This window comes from Gorilla gorilla, chromosome 15 (assembly GCF_029281585.2).
Source record: "Gorilla gorilla gorilla isolate KB3781 chromosome 15, NHGRI_mGorGor1-v2.1_pri, whole genome shotgun sequence".
NCBI classification, from domain to species: domain Eukaryota; kingdom Metazoa; phylum Chordata; class Mammalia; order Primates; family Hominidae; genus Gorilla; species Gorilla gorilla.
Genome location: NC_073239.2, coordinates 99,389,853 through 99,410,237, shown reverse-complemented (window position 1 = coordinate 99,410,237; position 20,385 = coordinate 99,389,853). Strand labels below are relative to the sequence as shown.

The 20,385-nt window shown below is 35.6% G+C and overlaps 1 long non-coding RNA gene across 1 annotated transcript in view; it reads left to right on the top strand.

The window, feature by feature from the left end:
- Positions 1-14,369, top strand: part of LOC129526730 (uncharacterized) — a 48,929-nt gene extending 34,560 nt beyond the window's left edge. The window contains exon 3 of the long non-coding RNA XR_008671465.1: positions 14,290-14,369. This is a non-coding gene — a long non-coding RNA (uncharacterized lncRNA). The remainder of the gene's footprint in view (positions 1-14,289) is intronic.
- Positions 14,370-20,385: the final 6,016 nt, after the last annotated feature.

Here is a 20,385-nt window from a genome sequence, read left to right as displayed (position 1 = left end):
CCAAAATCGGGGTTCAGCTCAGGAAGATTCTTGGTTTTGCTTAGGAAAGAATTCAAAAGCCAGACACAGTGAAATAAAGCAAGTTTATGAGAGCACAGAGTACGGCAAAATGGCTGCTCTGTAGAGCAGGTGTATCCCATAGGCAGAACAGCACTGTCGCTTGCTGGCTAGCTTTATGTATAGCTACTCCTTAATTATCTGCTAAATAAGGGGCAGGTTATTCACAATATTGTAGAAAAGTGGTAGAGAGTTCCTGGAACCAAGGGTTCCTCCTCTTTTAAACCATATAAGGTAACTTCCAGGACCTTATATTGCTGTGGCATTTGTAAATTGTCACTGCACTAGGGGGAGTGTCTTTTAGCATGCTAAAGACTTGTAATTAGCATATAATAAGCATTGAGGCAACTAGTGGTTGCTTTTCTTGTTATCTTGGTTTTAGCTGGTTTGAGCTATTTTCTTTACCGTATCTGGTTTTGACTAGATCCTGTTTTCATCGGTGGTATCTTAAGCGGTGGTCAGAAGAAAGTCCTGCTGATTACCCACCACAAAAGGAATCTTTTGCAATAGCAAAGATGATCAAAATTAAGGGGAATAACATTAGTGATAAGGTGAAAGGGATCAAATTCTAGCTCGTGTTATCAAGGAGTTATAGTACCATTAATTAAGATAGAGCATAGAAAAAAATTTTATAGAAGGGAGGTGACATGGAACACAGTTTTGAATGTGCTAACTATAAGGAAGCTATGAGGCATTTGAGTAACTGTTCCAGAGTATAGTTGAAATGCATATTTAGAACTCAAGAGAAGATTCTGAGCTAGAGATATGTAATGGGAATCTTAAATTCTCTGTTTAACATGTATATGTGGATTTATTAAATAATATTGAACGTGTACTATGTGGCAGCCAATGCTCCAGATAATAAGGATTTCTCAATAAATGAGACAGACCAGGTTCATGCTCTCTGAAATTTTAAAGTAACTGTATTATATATTTTACAATAATCTTTGCACATATTGTACAAATACAAATATATTAAATGTGCATAATGAAAAAATATGTCCCTTTCTCATCCCGTATCCTCAATCTCCTCTCCTGTAGGAAAATATTTGCAGATAAAACTCTTCTTTGCAATTCACAACTATACTTACACATATCCTTATATAATTGTTTATCTAGTTAGAAATGTATTTTCCAGTTTTCTATACTTGCTTTTATTTTTCATTTAACAATTTAACTCTTTTCATGAAAACACCTGTAATATCTTTCTTATAGTTTTTAGAACATAAGTTAATTTATTAAATGTATAAATATAACCTGTTATTGACTAATGCCTCATTAATGCAGGTTATTTTTGCCATTTTCCCATAACAAATAATGCTGTAGCAAATAGTCATGCAGACACAAATTTATCAGTAATATACACTCCTTGAGATTAAATCACTGTCAAAAGGTATGTTTATTTTTAATTTAATACCTATTTCCAAATTATTCTCCAGAGAGTTCGTACTAATTTACACTTACACCAACCATGAACCTGAACTGTTGAAAATTCGTCAACACAGTGTATATTATAAATTCTTCTATTTCCTTTTTAGGTTTTCTTTTTGAAAAGTGGAAAGATGTATCATATTGTCATTTTTATTTTTATTTTTAAATTGTGAGTGATGTTGAACATTTTTTCCAAATGTTTATATATTGTTTGTGCTTTGTTTTCTTGGAACTACATCTGTGTCTCCTTTTTCCATTTTTTAAATTGGTTTTTGTTCTTAGTGTTTCATAAAATGCTTTAATATATTTCATATATTAGCCTTATTTGAAATATTGTAAATATTTTCTTGTTTTATAAATTAAAGTTCTCTTCAAAGTTAAAAAATTACATTTGTACTTTTCTTTTCTGATTCCTAGGTTATCTGCTTTTGGTAAAAGGTCATTTCCCACTTCAGCATAGTTATTTTAAACATTTACCAAGTATTATTTTAACTGAAACTTACAACAAGCCTGTGAGGTTTGTATTAACATTCCAATTGTGCAGTCATTAAACAGAAACTGGGAGAGATTGAGAAACTTGCTTTTGGTCACAGAACCGTTAAATTATTGAGCCTGAGTTTGCAACCAAACTCTGATGCAGCTCTGGTGAAGTTAACCTGATCCTGAAGAAGACCTGCAGTTACCTCTTTGGATGATTGTTTTCTTTCTCTTCTGAGAAGACTGCTGAGCCCTCCATTGCCATGGGGTTTGTGTTAGTCTGTTTTCACACTGCTAATAAGACATACCCAAGACTGGGTAATTTATAAAGAAAAAGAGGTTTAACTGACTCACATTTCCACAAGGCTGGGGAGGCCTTATAATCATGGTGAAAGGTGAAAGGCATGTCTTACATGGTGGCAGGCAAGAGAGAAAGCATGTGCAGGGGAATTCCTCTTCATAAAACCATCAGATCTCATGAGACTTATTCACTATCACGAGAACAGCACAGGAGAGACCCGCCCTTATGATTCAATTACCTCCCACCCGGTTCTTCCCATGACACATGGGAATTATGGGAGCTACAATTTGAGATTTGGTGGGGGAGACACAGCCAAACCACATCAGGGTTGTTCTTCTATCGGAATAAGCAGTGCACTATAGAAAGGAGGCTACAAAAGTTTCAACCAAGTAACCACAGAAGAATAATAATCTGCATATTTTTTAAAAGGCAAATTATTTTTATTGATTCAAAAAGAACTTAAGAGTAACTAATGCATTCATTATGTCAACCAATAAGTTTTGAACATGTGTGTCAGGCTATTTTAAATGCTTTTCCTTAGTGAATCAGACAGGCAAAGTCTTTTATCTCTAGAAGCTTTTATTTCAGCTTCCTGTTAATGTGCTCTGCTGCTTTTTCTTAACTTTTTTTTTCCAAATAACACAACATGTCTCTTTCTTATAGGCTTTTTGTGTTTCCTGCATAAAATCAAAAGAAGGATTCTGTAGATATTATCTTTTCTCAATAATATACATTTTTCTGTCATGGACACTGTGAGGTGCTATCCAGATCCTCTGCACACACTGAGCTGTGTATTTCCTTAGCTCATGTTAGTGTGGGCTGATTGCTTTTAGCTGAATCCCCCTTCAGGTCTTATCATCGGCCAAACTCAACATTATGCCCCTTCCCAGGGACAGTGCTAATCTAATGACTGGTTGATGCAGCAGTTCAAGGGCCTGGCCTCTTAGTTTTAAATAACAACTTTTGAAGGATTATGGCAGGTCTAAAATTCCTCATGGAGGCTAAGTCCTCTATTTCAACAGTATCACCCTTCAACTTTCCACCATTCAATCTTGTTTTCTTCACTCCTCATTGTCTCCTGAGAATTGATGTCTGCACACAACTGTTTCTCTGCACCCAACCTACACTTTCATTGCATATTCTACCAAGAGGCACTTTTATTTCAGCCATATGTTCTTTTCGTTTGTTTGTTTGTTTGTTTAAAAAAAAACTTATTTTAATCTTTGGGTAAAGAGCCCTATATCTGGCATTTTTTTTTATGTTTTTGAAAACAAAGTCATATGTATTGACTTTTAGAAGTTTTATTGGAAGGAGGAAAGTTACTTTAAAATATATTTTATTTTCTTTCTTTCACTGATGCTTTTCTATGAAAACCTTATTCAAACTGTCCACAACCCAAGTCTCACAAACCAAGCAATAAACTTTATAATATGAGGCCTTCTTGTAAAATTCCAGTTGTAAATTTTCAGATTTTGTCCAGAGCTTAAATTGGCAATTAAAACTGAGGAAAGAAAAACAGGAACAATAGTCTAAAAATTGAGCCACCCAAAACTAATTAAACAAAGAGACATTGAATTTTTTACTTGAAAGTAACTTGCCTCAAGGTCAACAATTAAAATTCAGGTCAAACTTAACCATCTAAACTTACTACCTCCTTAATTCCTCGATGTTCTCAAAATCTATCTTTATAATTTTAGCAATGTTGTTTTAAAGGTAAACAAATAAATCATATAAGCTTGGGGTGTAGAGAGTGCTATTCAATTCGTTTATGGGGTAAGTTTAACCAGTGGAAAGTTGGTTCTTTTTAAGACCAAATTTTTCCAAGTATGGAGTCTAAATAACTAATATTTTTATTAATTTGATCAGCAATTACTGAGGCCTTCAATGTCAGATAATATTTTAACCATTGGTGAAACAGTGATAAATGAAATTGGCATCATCCCATCACATAAATGTGTGTTCTGGATGAGATGGTCTAAGTTCTCTAGATAAGGGGAGGTATTGTAATAAATCTTGTTGTTTCATATCAATATTTTAAAGTCATATTTTTTAAAGGCCAGAACAGTTGAGTAACTGGTATTACCAAGTGGCAATTGTAAAGTGCTCTACAACTCTTACATTTAGAGACGGTGAAGTCCATTACACATTTACTGAGTCCCAACTATGAGTCAGGCCCAATTTTCTCTCTAACTCCTGACCTCAGGTGATCCACTTGCCTTGGCCTCCCAAAGTGCTGGGATTACAGGTGTGAGCCCAATTTTCAGCTTTCCTTTTATAATTCAGTACTGTTCAGGCTCTTGTGTCTGTTATTATCGTCATTCAGCTTCCTTTTTTCAAAACAGAAGAGTATGTCTGTATACACTATGCTTACCTTTTACATATTATTTTCCATGTTATTTTCATGGTAAATAACCGCTAAAAAAGTTGTTTCTACAGAGAAGGTCCATTGTTTTGCCACATTCTTTTTAAAAGAAAGGTCCTGCAAAATACATATGATCACTAATTCAATAAATACTTATTGAGCACCTGTAATGTGCCAAATACTATTCTAGATACAAAAACGAAAGTTGTCACTGGGCACAGTGGCTCACGCCTGTAGTCCCAGAACTTTGGGAGGCCAATGCAAGTGGATCACCTGAGGTCAGGAGTTTGAGACCAGCCTGACCAACATGGTGAAACCCTGTCTCTACTAAAAATACAAAATTAGCCGGGCGTGGTGGTGCATGCCTGTAATCCCAGCTACTCAGGAGGCTGAAGCAGGAGAATTGCTTGAACCTAGGAGGCGGAGGTTGCAGTGAGCCAAGATGGTGCCATTGCACTCCAGACTGGGCAACAAGAGCGAAACTCCATCTAAAAATAAAAACAAAGTAGTCAGAGTCTCTGTTTTCATGGAGCTTTATTCTAATCTGAAAGAAAGACAGTAAATTAAAACATTTCACAGTGATATTACTATGAAGAGATATCTCACAGAGATGTATAGAGAGGAGTATGGGTTTGTCCAGAGGGTGGCATGAGGTTTGGGTAAGGGTTAACCCTATACTGGGGGTTAGGAAAAGCTTCCTAAAGGCCTGAACAGTGTGAAGTATGGGGAGGGGGACAACTCCTTAGCTGTACCCTGTTAATAATCACTAATATCAAACATTTACACATTGACACACTTATGCATGTTTTATAACAAACTCAGCATTTTTCACATGATTCTAATGAGACCTTGGTGTTCTCCTATTGGTTTGATTTGTACCTGTGTATGTGCAACATTTAATTCCCCATATCAAATATAAGCATTTGTAATCCACCTCCTTTTCAATTTCTTGAGCAACACTGGGTACAAGTTTGTGATAGTGAAAGCAGCCTCAAAAGAACAAAATGAGCCCCAGAAGAAAACAATTAAATATCGTGGAATTTTTTAGACCTACCAGGTCTTAGGAGAGTCTGAGCTTCAGTGAAACAAATCTCCTGTATGCCAAAGCACCATTTACCCATCTCAAGCATGAAGTTTTGCGACATTTCCATACTTCCAGTCATAGTGACCTCTAATTATTTAACTAAGTGGATGTAGATTTAATGCATAAAATTGGGCAATATTTCCAGCTCTTTTTGTTAACGGCCTGAAGCCCAACTTTTTTTCCACTCCTTCCATTTGTCTGCCTTGGGAGTTAAAAGCAAACTTGGAGAAAGCCAGAATTGCTCTGCCCAGTTGTAACCATTATTGGATTCCTGGACCTTTTTGCCTTTCTTGTTCTGCCCTCCCTTTCACCTCCCACCAAAACACAATCTCTGCCTAGAAAACAATACTTACATTTTAAGACCTTGTTAACTATTGATTTCACAAGAAAATGCCTCTTACTGCTTTAGTCCATGTTGAACATTCCCTTTTCAAAACCTTTTCCTGTACAGAGAGTCACTATCTTACCATATTGCGCATCACGGTTTATTCACGCATTCTTGTAGCTAACACGTATTTTTGTAGAGGAAGAGATCTTTATTCTAAACTAGCCTACTTCCCATACACAAATCAATAAGTACCTGTTACTTAGGGAATTGTTTGATCAGCAGAACTAGTCTAAGCTAAATTGTAAAACAGGCAATACAATACTTCAGTGTTCTTATTCTCGTACTCTCCCCACTCTTCTTACTATCACAGAATAATAGGTTGGCCAAAGCTAGCCCCTACATCTGGTACTCTCAAATTTCATCAAGATGTCAAAGTGTGCAAATATCAGTAAGATAGTAAAGAGGCAATGATGCAAATGCAGGAGTTCCAGGAGGTGAAAGGAAATGATTTTGAGGAGATAAAGATTTTCTTTCCCCTCAGTTCAACACAGAAGTCATCGCTCTCAGTACCAACCCAGAGTAACAATTGCAGCTATTCTTTATCATTTCATATTTTGATGAAACATTTAGAATGCTCCTGGCAAATCTGTTAGCTGTGTGTCATCAAAATATTAAGGTAACCTAAAAACAAAAGAAGAAACCAACAGCATAAAAGTTGAATCAAAGAAAGAGTGTTCTCTACCCGCTATCTGGTATAAGGCGCTACCTTGTTGAGTAGGTTAGTCTTTGAAGGGAGTCTGTTTATGTTTTTCAGCCATCATCCTCCTCAGAGGAGCTTTTGATATCTTCCTTGTTTGATGTTCTGATGCCTGCTACAATGTGTACAATGTGGACTGTTTTATTTATTTTTTCGTTTTTGAGCTTGGCTGTGCAGTAAATGAACATTCCACTGACAAAATGCTGTGAGTAATTAATCAATAGAAAGGTGATTAATTAGGTAAATCTGTGAGAGACTGAGGATAAGCAGAAAAGGGTCCTTTGAAAGATTCAAAGGGTCTGCTTCTGGTGGATTTCTAATTTTCCCTTCTGCATCATGAATCCTTTATGCTTCCTGAATAATAGGAGGTTAGAAGAATAAAAATATCCTCACAAATAACAGTGTAAAGTGGAAACAATAGGAAATGTCATCATCCTCCGTGGCAATATTCTGGGTGGGAAATTTCATCACCTAATGAAAAAAGCACTTTGATGGATTAATGTAGTGGGGTTTAAGAGAAATATTCTGATCATTGCAAAATCAGTGAAGATGAAAAATGTGAGCAGGTAATTGAATAGGAAACATTTATATGGCATTGAAGCTATGCTGGCAAAAAAATTATTATTAAAGTAACCTTTTATTTAATATATCATCATCTATAAGATGTGCTTTGTAAAATTTCAGCTTAGAAGGACTTCCTTTTTAATCGTGTAAAGTTTTGGCAGCTCTTTTTATTAAAGGATTTTGTAACTGAAACTGAATATAGTTTAGGGTATATAAATTAAAATGAACCTCAGAGACCACATAGGCAAGCATTTTGTAGCATAAAGACTTTTCAATTAATCATAGAGATGGTTGGTACATAACCTTCCTTACGAGCAGGACTCACCTTAATAATTTTTATATTTTGTGTTTTATGCAGTATCACAGCAAAAGAAAGAAATGCTGAAAAGCTAACTGAGAAAACTCTACACAAAATTATATAATACATAGTCATAAACCAGGAGCCTTTTAGGTATTAAATGGAACAATTCTTTTAATATCTATGTTTTTTCATTTATATTCATACCAGGAAATAGTAATGTCATCTTGTCACTATGGTTCTTGGGGAGCACAGTTGGGGTAAGGAGCTAAGCTCTTTTGTACCCCTTTATTCTGTTCCAGACTCTTCTGCTCCCATCCCTGCATCATCAGTTTGGGAAGTTGATTGCATTAAATCATGCTCCTTTCCTCACTGAGTTGTTAGTGGTTATTATGTTTAATATGTATTGCTTATTTTTAAAATTATGTTAGAAATTAGAGGTTAGAGAAATTCTGCACTTTGGTTTAAATGTATCACTTTGATCCTGTTTTCTTTTGGTCATTCTGATTGCAGAAAGGAGAGAACTTCAGTTTATTGTTGCTATGTTCAGTACTTAATGTTAATTCCCATATTCGTCAAACAAAGGTCCTGAGATATGCAACAGTATCTGAAGAGACTTTGATCACGTGATTTTTGTCTTCATGGAGTTTAAATTGTAGTTGCTTTTTTTTGCAAGGTGAGGGTTTTTTTTTTCATATACCTTAGATATTGAGTTTTATTTTCAAAGAAATTAGAGTGCAAAATTAAGTAAAAAAAAAACTAATTAATTTAAAAATAGTGTACTATGTAAACAGCAATACAAGTGGAACTTGAATAGCGAAAATCATGACAAAGATACAAAAATAAATGAAGTTTGAGAAACATTGCCTTGCTTAAGGCCACTTAAAATGAAAGACCTAGGCCCATAGAAAATAATAGAAAAATTAACTCAATGTGATAGGACACAGAAACAGAGGGATCAGAAAGAATATGGTAGCAGGCAGGGTTACACTGGTAACATAAGTGAAGAGACGCTTAACCCAAGGGAGTTGGGCTTCTGTCAATAATCCCTCCAACCTGAGAACAAGATTAGAGAGTGGAGCTTTGAGGCTTCTGGGGAGGTCAAGTGAGGAGGGAACTGCAGAGGCTGGGGATGAAGCCCAAAGGATTGCATGTCCTGTAATTAAATAATGAACTCAGAGGGAAGAAAGTCCAAAGGTTAAAATGAAGTACATGGCAGGAAGTAGAATCAGCTACCAAACAAAACAAAACAAGCCAGATCACAGAGGAAAACGTGATTGTATTCTGCTTTCATTCTTTTTAAAAATCAAAGCAATGACTATTTTTTTAATTTGTTGCAATCCTTTCTCTCTTATTTTGTAATTCTCATGTAGTGGAGCCTCATCTTAATGTAGGGAAGTATTAATTTTGAGAACTGTTTTGAAATACCAACTTAGAACTAGTATGTGTCAAAATTGTCTAAATTTAACATTATAAATGATGTAATTATGTGAAGTGTTTCTGGAGGAATCCTGTATTTATATTAATACCAGTCTAAATAGAATGCATTTCACTTCATCAGTCATTCAAATAAATTATTTAGATTTCTCTGCAGCACATCTTAAAATAGTAGTTTCAAACCTCTGAAGAGATGATATAAATAACTTTATTTTGTCAAATGTTTAGTACTCTTTGTTAATGATGCTATAATATCTAGTGAGTGGTCCTCAGTTACTAACATGTCTCCAAACACTGTTGATAATTATCTTAATGCATGGATAATTATTTACTTTTACTAATACTGTAGAAATTATCAAAATATTTAAGTCTCTTATTTAGGAATCCTAGTTACTTGTATAGCCTATGATATTAAACATTTGACTAGTAAACTCAAGATAAAATGCATGCAGTTTGGAATATATTTCCACCTATCTTGTCACATTCTCTCTGAAATTCAGTTGGAAAATATAACAATTTCTTCGTGAATGTGTCCATGAATAAAAGCATTTCTAAAATTGACCTTCTGCATGACTCAGAATATTCTCCTTGGCATGGATTTCTGCCACAGATTTGTAAAACAGAAACACAAAAGCTCTATCTAAGAAGGAAACCCCATGTACACACTTCTTTTTACCACTCGCAGTCTTCACCTACATAATAGCAATGTGTGTCTCCATATCACTTGTCTTTTGATTTGTCTTGTCTTTTGATTTGTTCAATCATTGCATGCCTCTATAATATAAATATTATATTACCATGCCTTCTAAGGTCATTGATGAAAGGTATTTTATTCATCCTTGCATCTTCTATTCAGGTTTTGGCACATAGTAGGCACTATAAATAAATGTACAATCAATGAAGCAATGCTGTGCATTTTAAACTAAAGATAGCTAACTAAAGTCAAAGAACCCAAGTAATTCATTTGAGTACACACTGTTCAGCTGGAACCCAAACAGAAATCCAAGTCTTTATTCTTCAAATACCACCAGTGCTTTAGAGTTTGGCACTTGGCCTCTCCTAATCTTGTACTTAAATCCTGACATGTTTATTTTCCATTTTAAAAGCCAATCGCTTTATAAAATGCTTTGACCTACTTTTTTGTTTTTTATAAGCCTCCATTTTATACCCTATGAAATGATGATAAAAGCAGTGCCAAACTTACTGAATTATTATGAGAATTAAATAAGATAATACATGTCAGGCATTTATTCCAGTGCCGGTACAAGCTAAGTATTTTTTTTAAAAAAAACAACTTATGTACTAGCTATTATGATAACACCATATCAGACTTACTCTTTATATAATGCAATAAAAATAAATTGCATTTGAACTGCAAAAAAGAGAAGAAAACAAGAAAAGTTCAGATCAAATTATAAAAAACAGATATCAAAAAATAATATTTAAAGTGACAGGGATATTAGCACTCAAGCAAGTCTCATATCTTTCAGTGGAGGTTTTTTGGAGGAAACAAAATGGAAATGCAGAGAACAATATTAGTCAATGACACTGTATATATGAATAATAAATATATTCAGGCAACACAAAAGAGAGGAGCCTAGGAATGAAGGTGAGATTCCTAATGACACTGAACACATTTTGATCCTTCTGAGGCCAATATTTTTAGTTCCCACATGAATCAGGAGTAATATTGCCTTAAAATTTCAGTTGTTCAGATCTGGAGTCAGACTGTCTTGATTCGAGCTTAGCCCTAGCAATGTCTAGCCATGTAATTTCGGACAAGTTACTTAACCTCTCTGTGTCTCAGTTTCCCATCTGTAAAACTGAGATTATAACATGCGTTTTAAATATTTGCTATGAAGATATAATACCTGTATTAGTCTGTTCTCACGCTGCTAATAAAGCCATACCCAAGACTGGGTAATTTATAAAGAAAAGAGCTTTTCTTTAATTGACACAGTTTAGCATGTCTAGGGAGGCCTCAGGAAACTTATAATTACGGCAGAAGGTGAATGGGAACCAAACACATCCTTCTTCACATGGCAGCAGCAAGGAGAAGTGCCAAGCAAAAGGGGGAAAATTCCCTTATAAAACCATCAGGTCTCAGGAGAACTCACTCACCATCATGAGAAAAAGATGGGGAAAACTGCCCCCGTGACTCAATTATCTCCACCTGGTCCCTCCCATGACATGTGGGGATTATGGAAGCTACAACTCAAGATGACATTTGAGTGGGAACACAGCCAACCCATATCAATACATTTATTTTTATAAAATGGGGAATTTTAAACACTACTTAGTGACAAAGTGTAAGGAATAATGAACATTTATGAAAAAATAAAAGCATTAATTAATTTTTATAACAAGCCTGTTAAAACTGCCTCACAATTATAACACAAATTTATAATTTATAGCTTTAGTGAAATTTAGTGTATCACATTTAACTGGAAGAAGTTTTAGAATCGAATGTAAACTTCTTGAAGAAAGGCATTAACTATAATGTGTATTGTTTTATCTTAGTTCTTTGCTTATTTGGCTGGCACATAATATTTGCTCAAAAATTATATATTGGATAAATGATTAAAGCAAAAGGGATACAGTTAATTATGTGCCAAATTCCTTGTTAAACATTTGCCCTCATCGTATAAACAGTCTCAAAATCTTTCTGCCCTTTTAATGAAATTTGTTCTGAGCTCATTCTTCTATCAGAAGCTACATAATAAAGGAATTCACCTAAAGAAAAAGAAAAGATAAATCCTTCAAAGAAATTTACCTTAAAGACATGCAAAACTGATATCAGCTGAAATTTCATATCCCTAATTGCATCTACCTGCTAATTCTCTCTATCCAAAGAAATTGTTTTGCATAAACAACTTCTCAGTGAGAAAGACATATTTATCAGTAGCATTTTTCCAATTCCTCCTAAGGTAGCCATACATACATTAACGTAAAAAGACCAGCCATGTTGTAATAAGCACGGATAAATTTATATTATACTTAGCTTATATTAGATACTATGCTATGAGTGGTTTCTTTCTTATCTCATCCCACTCTGTGAATATCTTATCCATAAGACATGATTAACTCAGGAGATGTAAGTCATTTTGCCCAAAGCCTGAGAGCTAATAGGTGGCAATACAGAGATTCCAAACCCCAGATGTCTGGCTCCAAGTTGCAAGAAACTTGTGATGGGACAGCATCAAGTGCTTGCCTAATAAAACATAATGTTAGGGGGTCATTCTTCCTATTAAGATGGAGTGTTAAGATATTTGAATAATTAATCAACCCAAACTTTAACAATGATGTAAGTTAAATGCTAGCATACCTAAACTTCCAAAATACTCAAATAATTTCACACCAAATATATGATACAATCATCTTTTATTATTTTTGAATTAAGTATTTTAGTTATGATAGTTATGTAGTTATGTGTATTTAAATATAACATGGTAATATGTGTGGTGTCCTGTTAGGGTACCTCTCTGAATGAGATTGGTCATTACAACAACCTAAACATAGTTTTCTGGATCATTGAAGCTGGTCTCATAGATACCTGGTTCAGCTGTTTTGCCTTAGGCCATTATACTCAGACAGTCTTTTGATACCTCCAGGGAAGGTATCAAATGCCAATAGCTGTCACTGCTACTGTGACCTGTTTAAATTTTTTAAAAGCAAAGCTATGAAGGTTTTCAGTCTTGGTCATAATAGTGACCTTTGGTAATTCTCTTAAGACCTGGAGATACAGAATCGCTGTGAGTTTGCCTCGCTTCTAGGGCAGCTATATAAAGTGGTATTGCATTAAAATTAAAGACCTTGAATATTCAGAAAGTAGGACTTATGCAATTGAAGTTTCTTAATTAAAAATCATGATTCACTTCTCTGAGGATATTTGCCCAAGAAAAAAGTTTCACAGTTACCAACACTATGCGTTCTGTGTCACACATCAGATTTCCATAAATATAAAGCATATAACTATACATAATATTGTAAAGGACAATCATTTTCTTGGCAAGGTTACAACCTAAAAGAGGTGGACTTTGTTCAGAAAGTGCAAAAATTTTTAGTTCACTTTTACAAGTATCTATCTCTGTATCTTCTGGAGCATGTATTTTTATATACCAATAATCATTTATGATACACTTTCTGCAGAGAATGAAAATTGAACTGAAATTAGCACTACTATTTGTTTTCTGGCATTAAAATATGTTATGGATGCTACTAGTCAGTGTAGAGGCAGCTGGAATGATTGATGGTGAAGATACCCTCTTCAACACCAAATCCTGATTTTGCAGAATGATGACAGAAAAACCATACTTCCATCCAGAGGACAGGGTGGGTGACATAGTAGTCAGATTGTCTTGATTTGACCTTGGCCTTAGCAGTGACTAGCTGTGTGGTCTTGGACAAGTTCCTTGACCTCTGTGCTTCAGTTTTCCATTGGTAAAATGGAAATAATAGCATTTATGTTGTATGTTTGCTATGAAGAAACGTATGGGTAAGTGACATGATTGAAAAGGGTTTGTAAGAAGCCTTCCAATAAACTCATCAAGGATCTTTTCTTGCATCCTACCTGCCAGGCATCTGCTCTTTTAGGTGAATGCTTCGTAGGCCTGAGATAGGTATCTTTAAACATTACCTTCCCACACACTGAAGTAGGCAGTTCTGTCCTATATGCCAATGAAATGGTCAAAATGAAGGAGTGAAAAGTGTTGTGCTGTGGGTTTCAGTGGTCAGATTTTTCTCCCAATTTTTGATGTCTATAATTCTCTGTTAAACCATGAAGATTAATAGCCCTAATGACAAGTGAATCATTGAAAACTGTTAAGCATCAGCGAGAAGCTAACCATCTGATGACCGGAATGAGCTAGTAAGGGAAAAAAGCATTCTCTGTCACAGACCAATGATCCAATAGGTATGTGGATCATTTGACTTCTGGAGTGTTAGTTCCTTCACATGTTCAGTAGAGCTCCCTCGGCGTAGAAAAAAAAGGCAGCCATAAGACTACATGTTCAAAGTGTTTACACCTATTTAGAGATAGGAAGACAAGTAAAATAGCTTGAATAATTATTGTTGTATGGAGAAAATGCTGACTTTTATAAAGTTACTTTAAAACTTACTCAAAGAAATGAACTGGAGAAGGTATTTTTTGTTTTAATTTATTGCCCCCCCCCCACCTTTTTTTTGTCATTCCAGAAGAATTGAGCTCTGCCGCCTCAAGAATAGTGGTTCTCAAAGTGTAACGTCAAGAGCAGCACTATCAGCACTGTCTGGGAGCATACTGATGCATGTTATCGTGGGGGCAGGCAGTATATGGAAAATTTGTACCTTCTCCTGAATTTTGCTATAAACCTTAAACTACTCTACAATGTGTACTTATTTTTAAAAATGCATGCATTTGACCCTACCCCACATCTACCGAACCACAAACTCTGGGGCTGGACTCAACAATCTGATTCAGCAAGCCCTCCAGGTAATTCTGATTCACATCAAAATTTAAGAATCACATTTCAAGAGTATTCCTGAATCCAACAAAGCAGGTGGTCAGCCTGACTTTTACGCGATAGATTTCCAAGTGGAAATCAACCTCCAGTCTATTATTCATTCATTTGTAAACTCTGATTTGAAAGCACACGGGAAAAGTGGTTCTTAAAAACATAGTTTTCTGCTTTAGACAAGAACACTTGTGGATCACGATCACAACAGATGGTTCAGTCTCTAGCGCAGGCTGAAAACATTCATTGATGGAGTGTGTGGCTGTACGAGTTACTAGCAAAAACCCTAGCTATTGTTACAGGAAAACCAGAAGTAATGTTGGTTCAGGAACAAGGAATTCTCTTTCATGTAATCATCAGAGGTGAATGCTCCATTTCAAGATTTAGGGACCCAGGTTACTTATGTCTTGTGAATATGAGGTTTGTCCTGAAAGAAGTATGTGAGACCTTCAGTTAAATTTGTTGGCAGGAACCTAGTCACCTGGGCACATCTAGCTGGAAGGACAGGCGAGAAATCATAGTCACTGACTTACCAATCAATTACAACTCCATTATGTAGAAGTAAAGGGCAGGGGGTGGTGTATAGGGAGGCTTTGTGCAGCTGTGTCAATGGATTTAGGCAAGTAAACAGTAGACTCCATCTAAAATATTTTAAAACCAAATTATTAATACTTGAAGCAAACTTTTAGAATCCATCTAAATGATTAAAAATAGGGCCTAACTGGATAATATCTGATATGTCCATATGAGATTATTGTGTGCAGATATTGAACATGGTGTTTATAGAAACTTTTTAACTGCCGGGCACAGTGGCTCACTCCTGTAATCCCAGCACTTTGGGAGGTCGAGGTGGGAGCGGATCACGAGGTCAAGAGATGGAGACCATCGTGGCCAACTTGATGAAACCCCGTCTCTACTAAAAATACAAAAATTAGCTAGGTGTGGTGGCACGCGCCTGTAGTCCCAGCTACTCAGGAGGCTGAGGCAGGAGAATCACTTGAACCCGGGAGGCAGAGGTTGCAGTGAGCCAAGATCGCGCCACTGCACTCCAGCCTGACAACAGAGTGAAACTCCGTCTCAACAAACACAAAACAAACAAACAAACAAAAAATTTTTTATCATGTATGAAATAGTTAAGCAAAAGATATTGAGTAGGCATTATTTCATTAATACAGAACAATCTCAACTATCTAAAAACTGTGCAGAAGGAAACAAGGAAAGGAATTCTATTTTTAAAATTCAAAATCTATTTTTGAGTTTCTACTGTGTACCTGGAACTGTGCTAGTGTTTGGAGACATAACAGTCAACAAGATAAAACTGTGGACACACAAGAAATAATATACTTCAGCTTATAATAGTAGGAAATAAAACTGTTTAAAACTCATGCCCAGGTGGAGAGGTTAAATTGATTCATTTTTATGCTCTTTTATATTTTTCATGTTTTCTATTATAGGCATGTCTTACTTTTATAGTCAACATTATAACAAATGCTTTTTTTCCTTATAAAGAAAAATGCAAATAGATCTCCATAAAATTAAACTACTACATTAAAGAGTAAGAGAAAGAAAAAGAAGATTATATGAGGGAATCTTTTAAATAAACGCTTCCAATTACTTTCAAGATGCAGCCTTAAGCCAATATAGATTTACTGAAGGTTTTTTTCACCTTATATGTCTGCAGTCTTGAATAATCACAATTGAGCATGTTGCCAGTTCTCTAGAAATTTATTCTGAAAATAAAATAAGGATATGTTTATGTTCCAAACATTGCATTTATTCATGAAGAAATAAATGGCTTTTTTCAAAAAAAAAGATCTTTTGAAAAAAATTGAATTTATTATAGCAAGACCCTCACTTCAAATTCAAATTACCTGGAGTGTGTTTTTGTTTCCCAGTTAGTTGATTTTCTCCAATACTGCTGTCAACAAATTTGTGTAAACTTTAACCATACTTTGCACACCTCTTTTTCCTGGCCCCAGAACCAGACTTCATTTTCCAGATTGCCTTTCAAAAGATGGTGGGCATGAACCGAGCTCTATCTAATTGCAAGTGAGCAGAAAAACATGTATCATTTTCAAACAAAACATCTGAGAAACAGCGGAGTCCTCTTTATGCCCCCTTATTTTCTTTCTTCCAGCTGGGTGCAGACAATCATTAATCCCCTGTTAATGCCAAAGACAGGTGATGGAGAGAGTTTTTGCCCCTGGATCGTCAGTTGAGAAGAGTCATCTCATGTCCTGACCAGAACATCCTCTTTGGCCCGTTATATCAATGAGGGTAAACATCAGTCAAACCATTGTGTGCTTGGCATTTAATTTTCTGACAGCCTAATCTACTCTAAAGTCTCATATAGGTTGTTGAGGGCACATTTGGTATTTGTGATCGTAACTCTGAAGTGAGTCTAACACTGGGTATGGGGTGGTTTGATCCTCATAAGAGTTTGAAGGCAGGAGATCATTGAATATTTGTTATAGAAATAATGAATTCAATGTGGTTGGAAAATTGTTAGACTGAGAGTGCTGGAGTGAGTGGCTAGGATAAGTAAGGGAGCTGTATTAGTCCATTCTCATGCTGCTAATAAAGACATACCGGAGACTGGGTAATTAATAAAGGAAAGAGGTTTAATTGACTCACAGTTCTGCATGGTTAAGGAGGCCTCAGGAAATGTACAATCATGGCAGATGGAGAAGTAAACACGTCGTTCTTCACATGGTGGAAGCAAGAAGTGCCAAGTAAAAGGAGGAAAGCCCCTTATAAAACCATCAGATCTCATGAGAATGAATCACTATCACAAGAACAGCATGAGGGTAACCGCACCTATGATTAAATTACCTCCCACTAGCTCCCTCCCAAAACACATGAGGATGATGGGAACTACAATTCATGATGAGATTTGGGTGGGGACATAGCCAAACCATATCAGGACACATAAGAATAGGAGTTGATAGTCAGGGAATGAGACTTTAGTGATTCAAGGTCTAGAGTAGAATCTTAGGAGTAGGTACCTAGGTAGGAAGGAGGAACAGATTGTAGAGGTCTAGAAGGTGATGAATCTGAAAGATCTTCACTTCAATTACAAAAAGAGCAAATGGATATTTTGCAGAGATGGGTGGAGGCGCTCTTACTTTTTTGTGCCCAGTTGGAATTAAGGTGTGATCAGACATAAACATTTATCTTCATTCTGCTTGGTGGTCCACTACCTTACAGCCATTTAACATCCTAAGACATTTTCAGGTGATTCAGAAGGAAGTGTTATTGAATCACACTTCAAAATTCATATTGTGCTCCCATTGTTCTTAATGATTTAGCTGAAAGATCTAAACTGTCAAATCATAACAGAAATGCACAACAGTGTAATCAGAGAATAGTGTTTTTCTTTGCTTGGAAAATAAAAACCTTATTTCACATTTGCATTTTCCCCAAGTCTGTTTGCTGTAAAAATCTAAAGCTAAACACAAACCCAGCCTGTTGCTTCTTCCAGCGAACATTAATTGTCTCCAATCATTGTTAGAGCATCTGTTTCACATTTTGACAAGTGCACTTATCTTCTTTTTTTCCCTTCATTTTCCTCTGGTAAAAATAATGAATAAATTACAGGGGGATGACAAATGTGTTGATAATCAAGATGAAACATAAATGAAGTGGAAGAGGCTGTATTTCTTTGCAGAGTTGTAAATTGCTTTCTTTTCTTGTGCATCAGCATGCCTGACTTAGAAACTAAAAATACCAACACAGGGAAAATTAACAGAATTGCTCCAACAGAAATTATTTTTCATAGGTGAAATAAATACACAGAATTTTTTTCTGACGTTGTGTACCATAGTTGCCTCACAATCTGGGTAATTTAGGAAAGAGCAATTCTAAGAGGATTAAATGGTAGTGAATCTAGTACATGTTAGTTGCATTTGAAAATAACTGTTAAAGATTTAATGGAATTTGGGAGTGTCCAGTTGAAGAGAGAAATCTTTACTCTGTTCCCAGTGTATCAACTTCTGAGAGAAAGAGCTCCACCCTAGTTGTCAGGAGACTTCAGCTCCATCTCTAGCTCCTTCCCAGCAGCTTCACTGTGAAAATACAAAGTGTTAGTATGGCAAGCTGGCTAATCACTGCACTCCGGGTTCACATCAGTGAAAAATAAAAGGTTGGATAGATGAGCGGAGGTCCTCAGTGGTGGCCCACTGACTAAGAATTGCAGAAGTGCTCCTTTTTTTTTAAATCTTTCTTTTGATTGCCTTTAGAAGGGATTGGCTCTGTCTAGTATGACCATTACTTATTTTCCAACACCTGGGCAGTAACCTATCTGAAGTCTAGAGGTATTTGATTTGCAGAGATCTAGACTAGATAATCCTTTCACACTCATAGTGCTCACATATTCCATATCTTTTATTTCTGTCTGTCTGTATTCAGATTATTGATATCCTGATCCCTTTTCTTTCATTAACATTATACTTCTAAATTTGAAACCAGAAAAAAGAGTTCAGAACATACAGAGTCTACATGATCCATCTGAGCAAGCACAAGCTCACTGGCGAGTTATTCCCTAGTTATAAAATAAATATATGTTAAATAAGTTATAAAAGAAATACGTGTGTGTGTGTATGTGTATATATGTGTGTATATATATATGTGTACATATATATCTATATATATACACACACACACACATATACAGCCGGGCATGGTGGCTCACGCCTATAATCCCAGCACTTTGGGGGGCCGAGGCTGGTGGATTGCTTGAAGCCAGGAGTTTGAGACCAACTTGCCAACATGGTGAAATCTTGTCTCTACAAAAAAATACAAAAATTATCTGGGTGTGGTGGCACATGCACGTAATCCCAGCTACTCGAGAGGCTGAGACAGGAGAATTGCTTGAACCCGGGAGGCAGATGTTGCAGTGAGCCGAGATCACGCCACTGCACTCCAGCCTGGCAACAGAGCAAAAACCCTGTCGAGAAAGAAAGAAAGAAAGAGAGAGTAAGAGAGAGAGAGAAAAAAAGAAAGAAAGAGAGAGAGAGAAAGAAAGAAAGGAAGAAAGAAAGAAAGAAAGAGAAAGAAAGAAAGAAAGAAAGAAAGAAAGAAAGAAAGAAAGAAAGAAAGAAAGAAAGAAAGAAAGAACGAACGAACATACATGAATACAACAAATCCTAAGAGGGACAATTCTATTTACACATTGAAGCATAGTAAAGCCTTGGCATATGCTTTATTTTGAATGGATATTTTTAAAATACAGTAACCTTTGCTGGGGAAAAAAACTGTCCCTGCACCTGCAATGTCTGTACATATACTTGAAAAATTTTCTTTATGAATGGATTTCCATGAGACTGCTAGGCTAAATGTAGAAAGCACTGTGCAAACATGAGTTCCACTTTATATATGCAAATATATGTTGAAACTTAGAGTTGCTGTCTTGCATGGATAAACTATGTCCCAGTAGATTTGAATTAAGAAGGAAATGTCTGAAGTAGCGATAAGGAACAACCACAGTAATTAAGAAACTTCTCTATTCTTAGAAAATTGACACATCCTGTATGTGGAAAATTGCCACTTTATAAATATATTATGCAGTTACTACCATATGGGCTGTTTTGCTACAGCTATTAAGATGCAATTTAGTAAAGATTTGAACTGAAGAAATAAATATGATATTTGCCCCACAATATAAACTGAATGCTATTTTTGAATTTATGTAAAAATTGGCTCACTTTTTCTATTGTTTAATATCATGTTATCTTTCTTTGTATATAAAATATTAAAATATTTGAGTCAGAAGTGAAATACATAAGCTCTATATATTTCA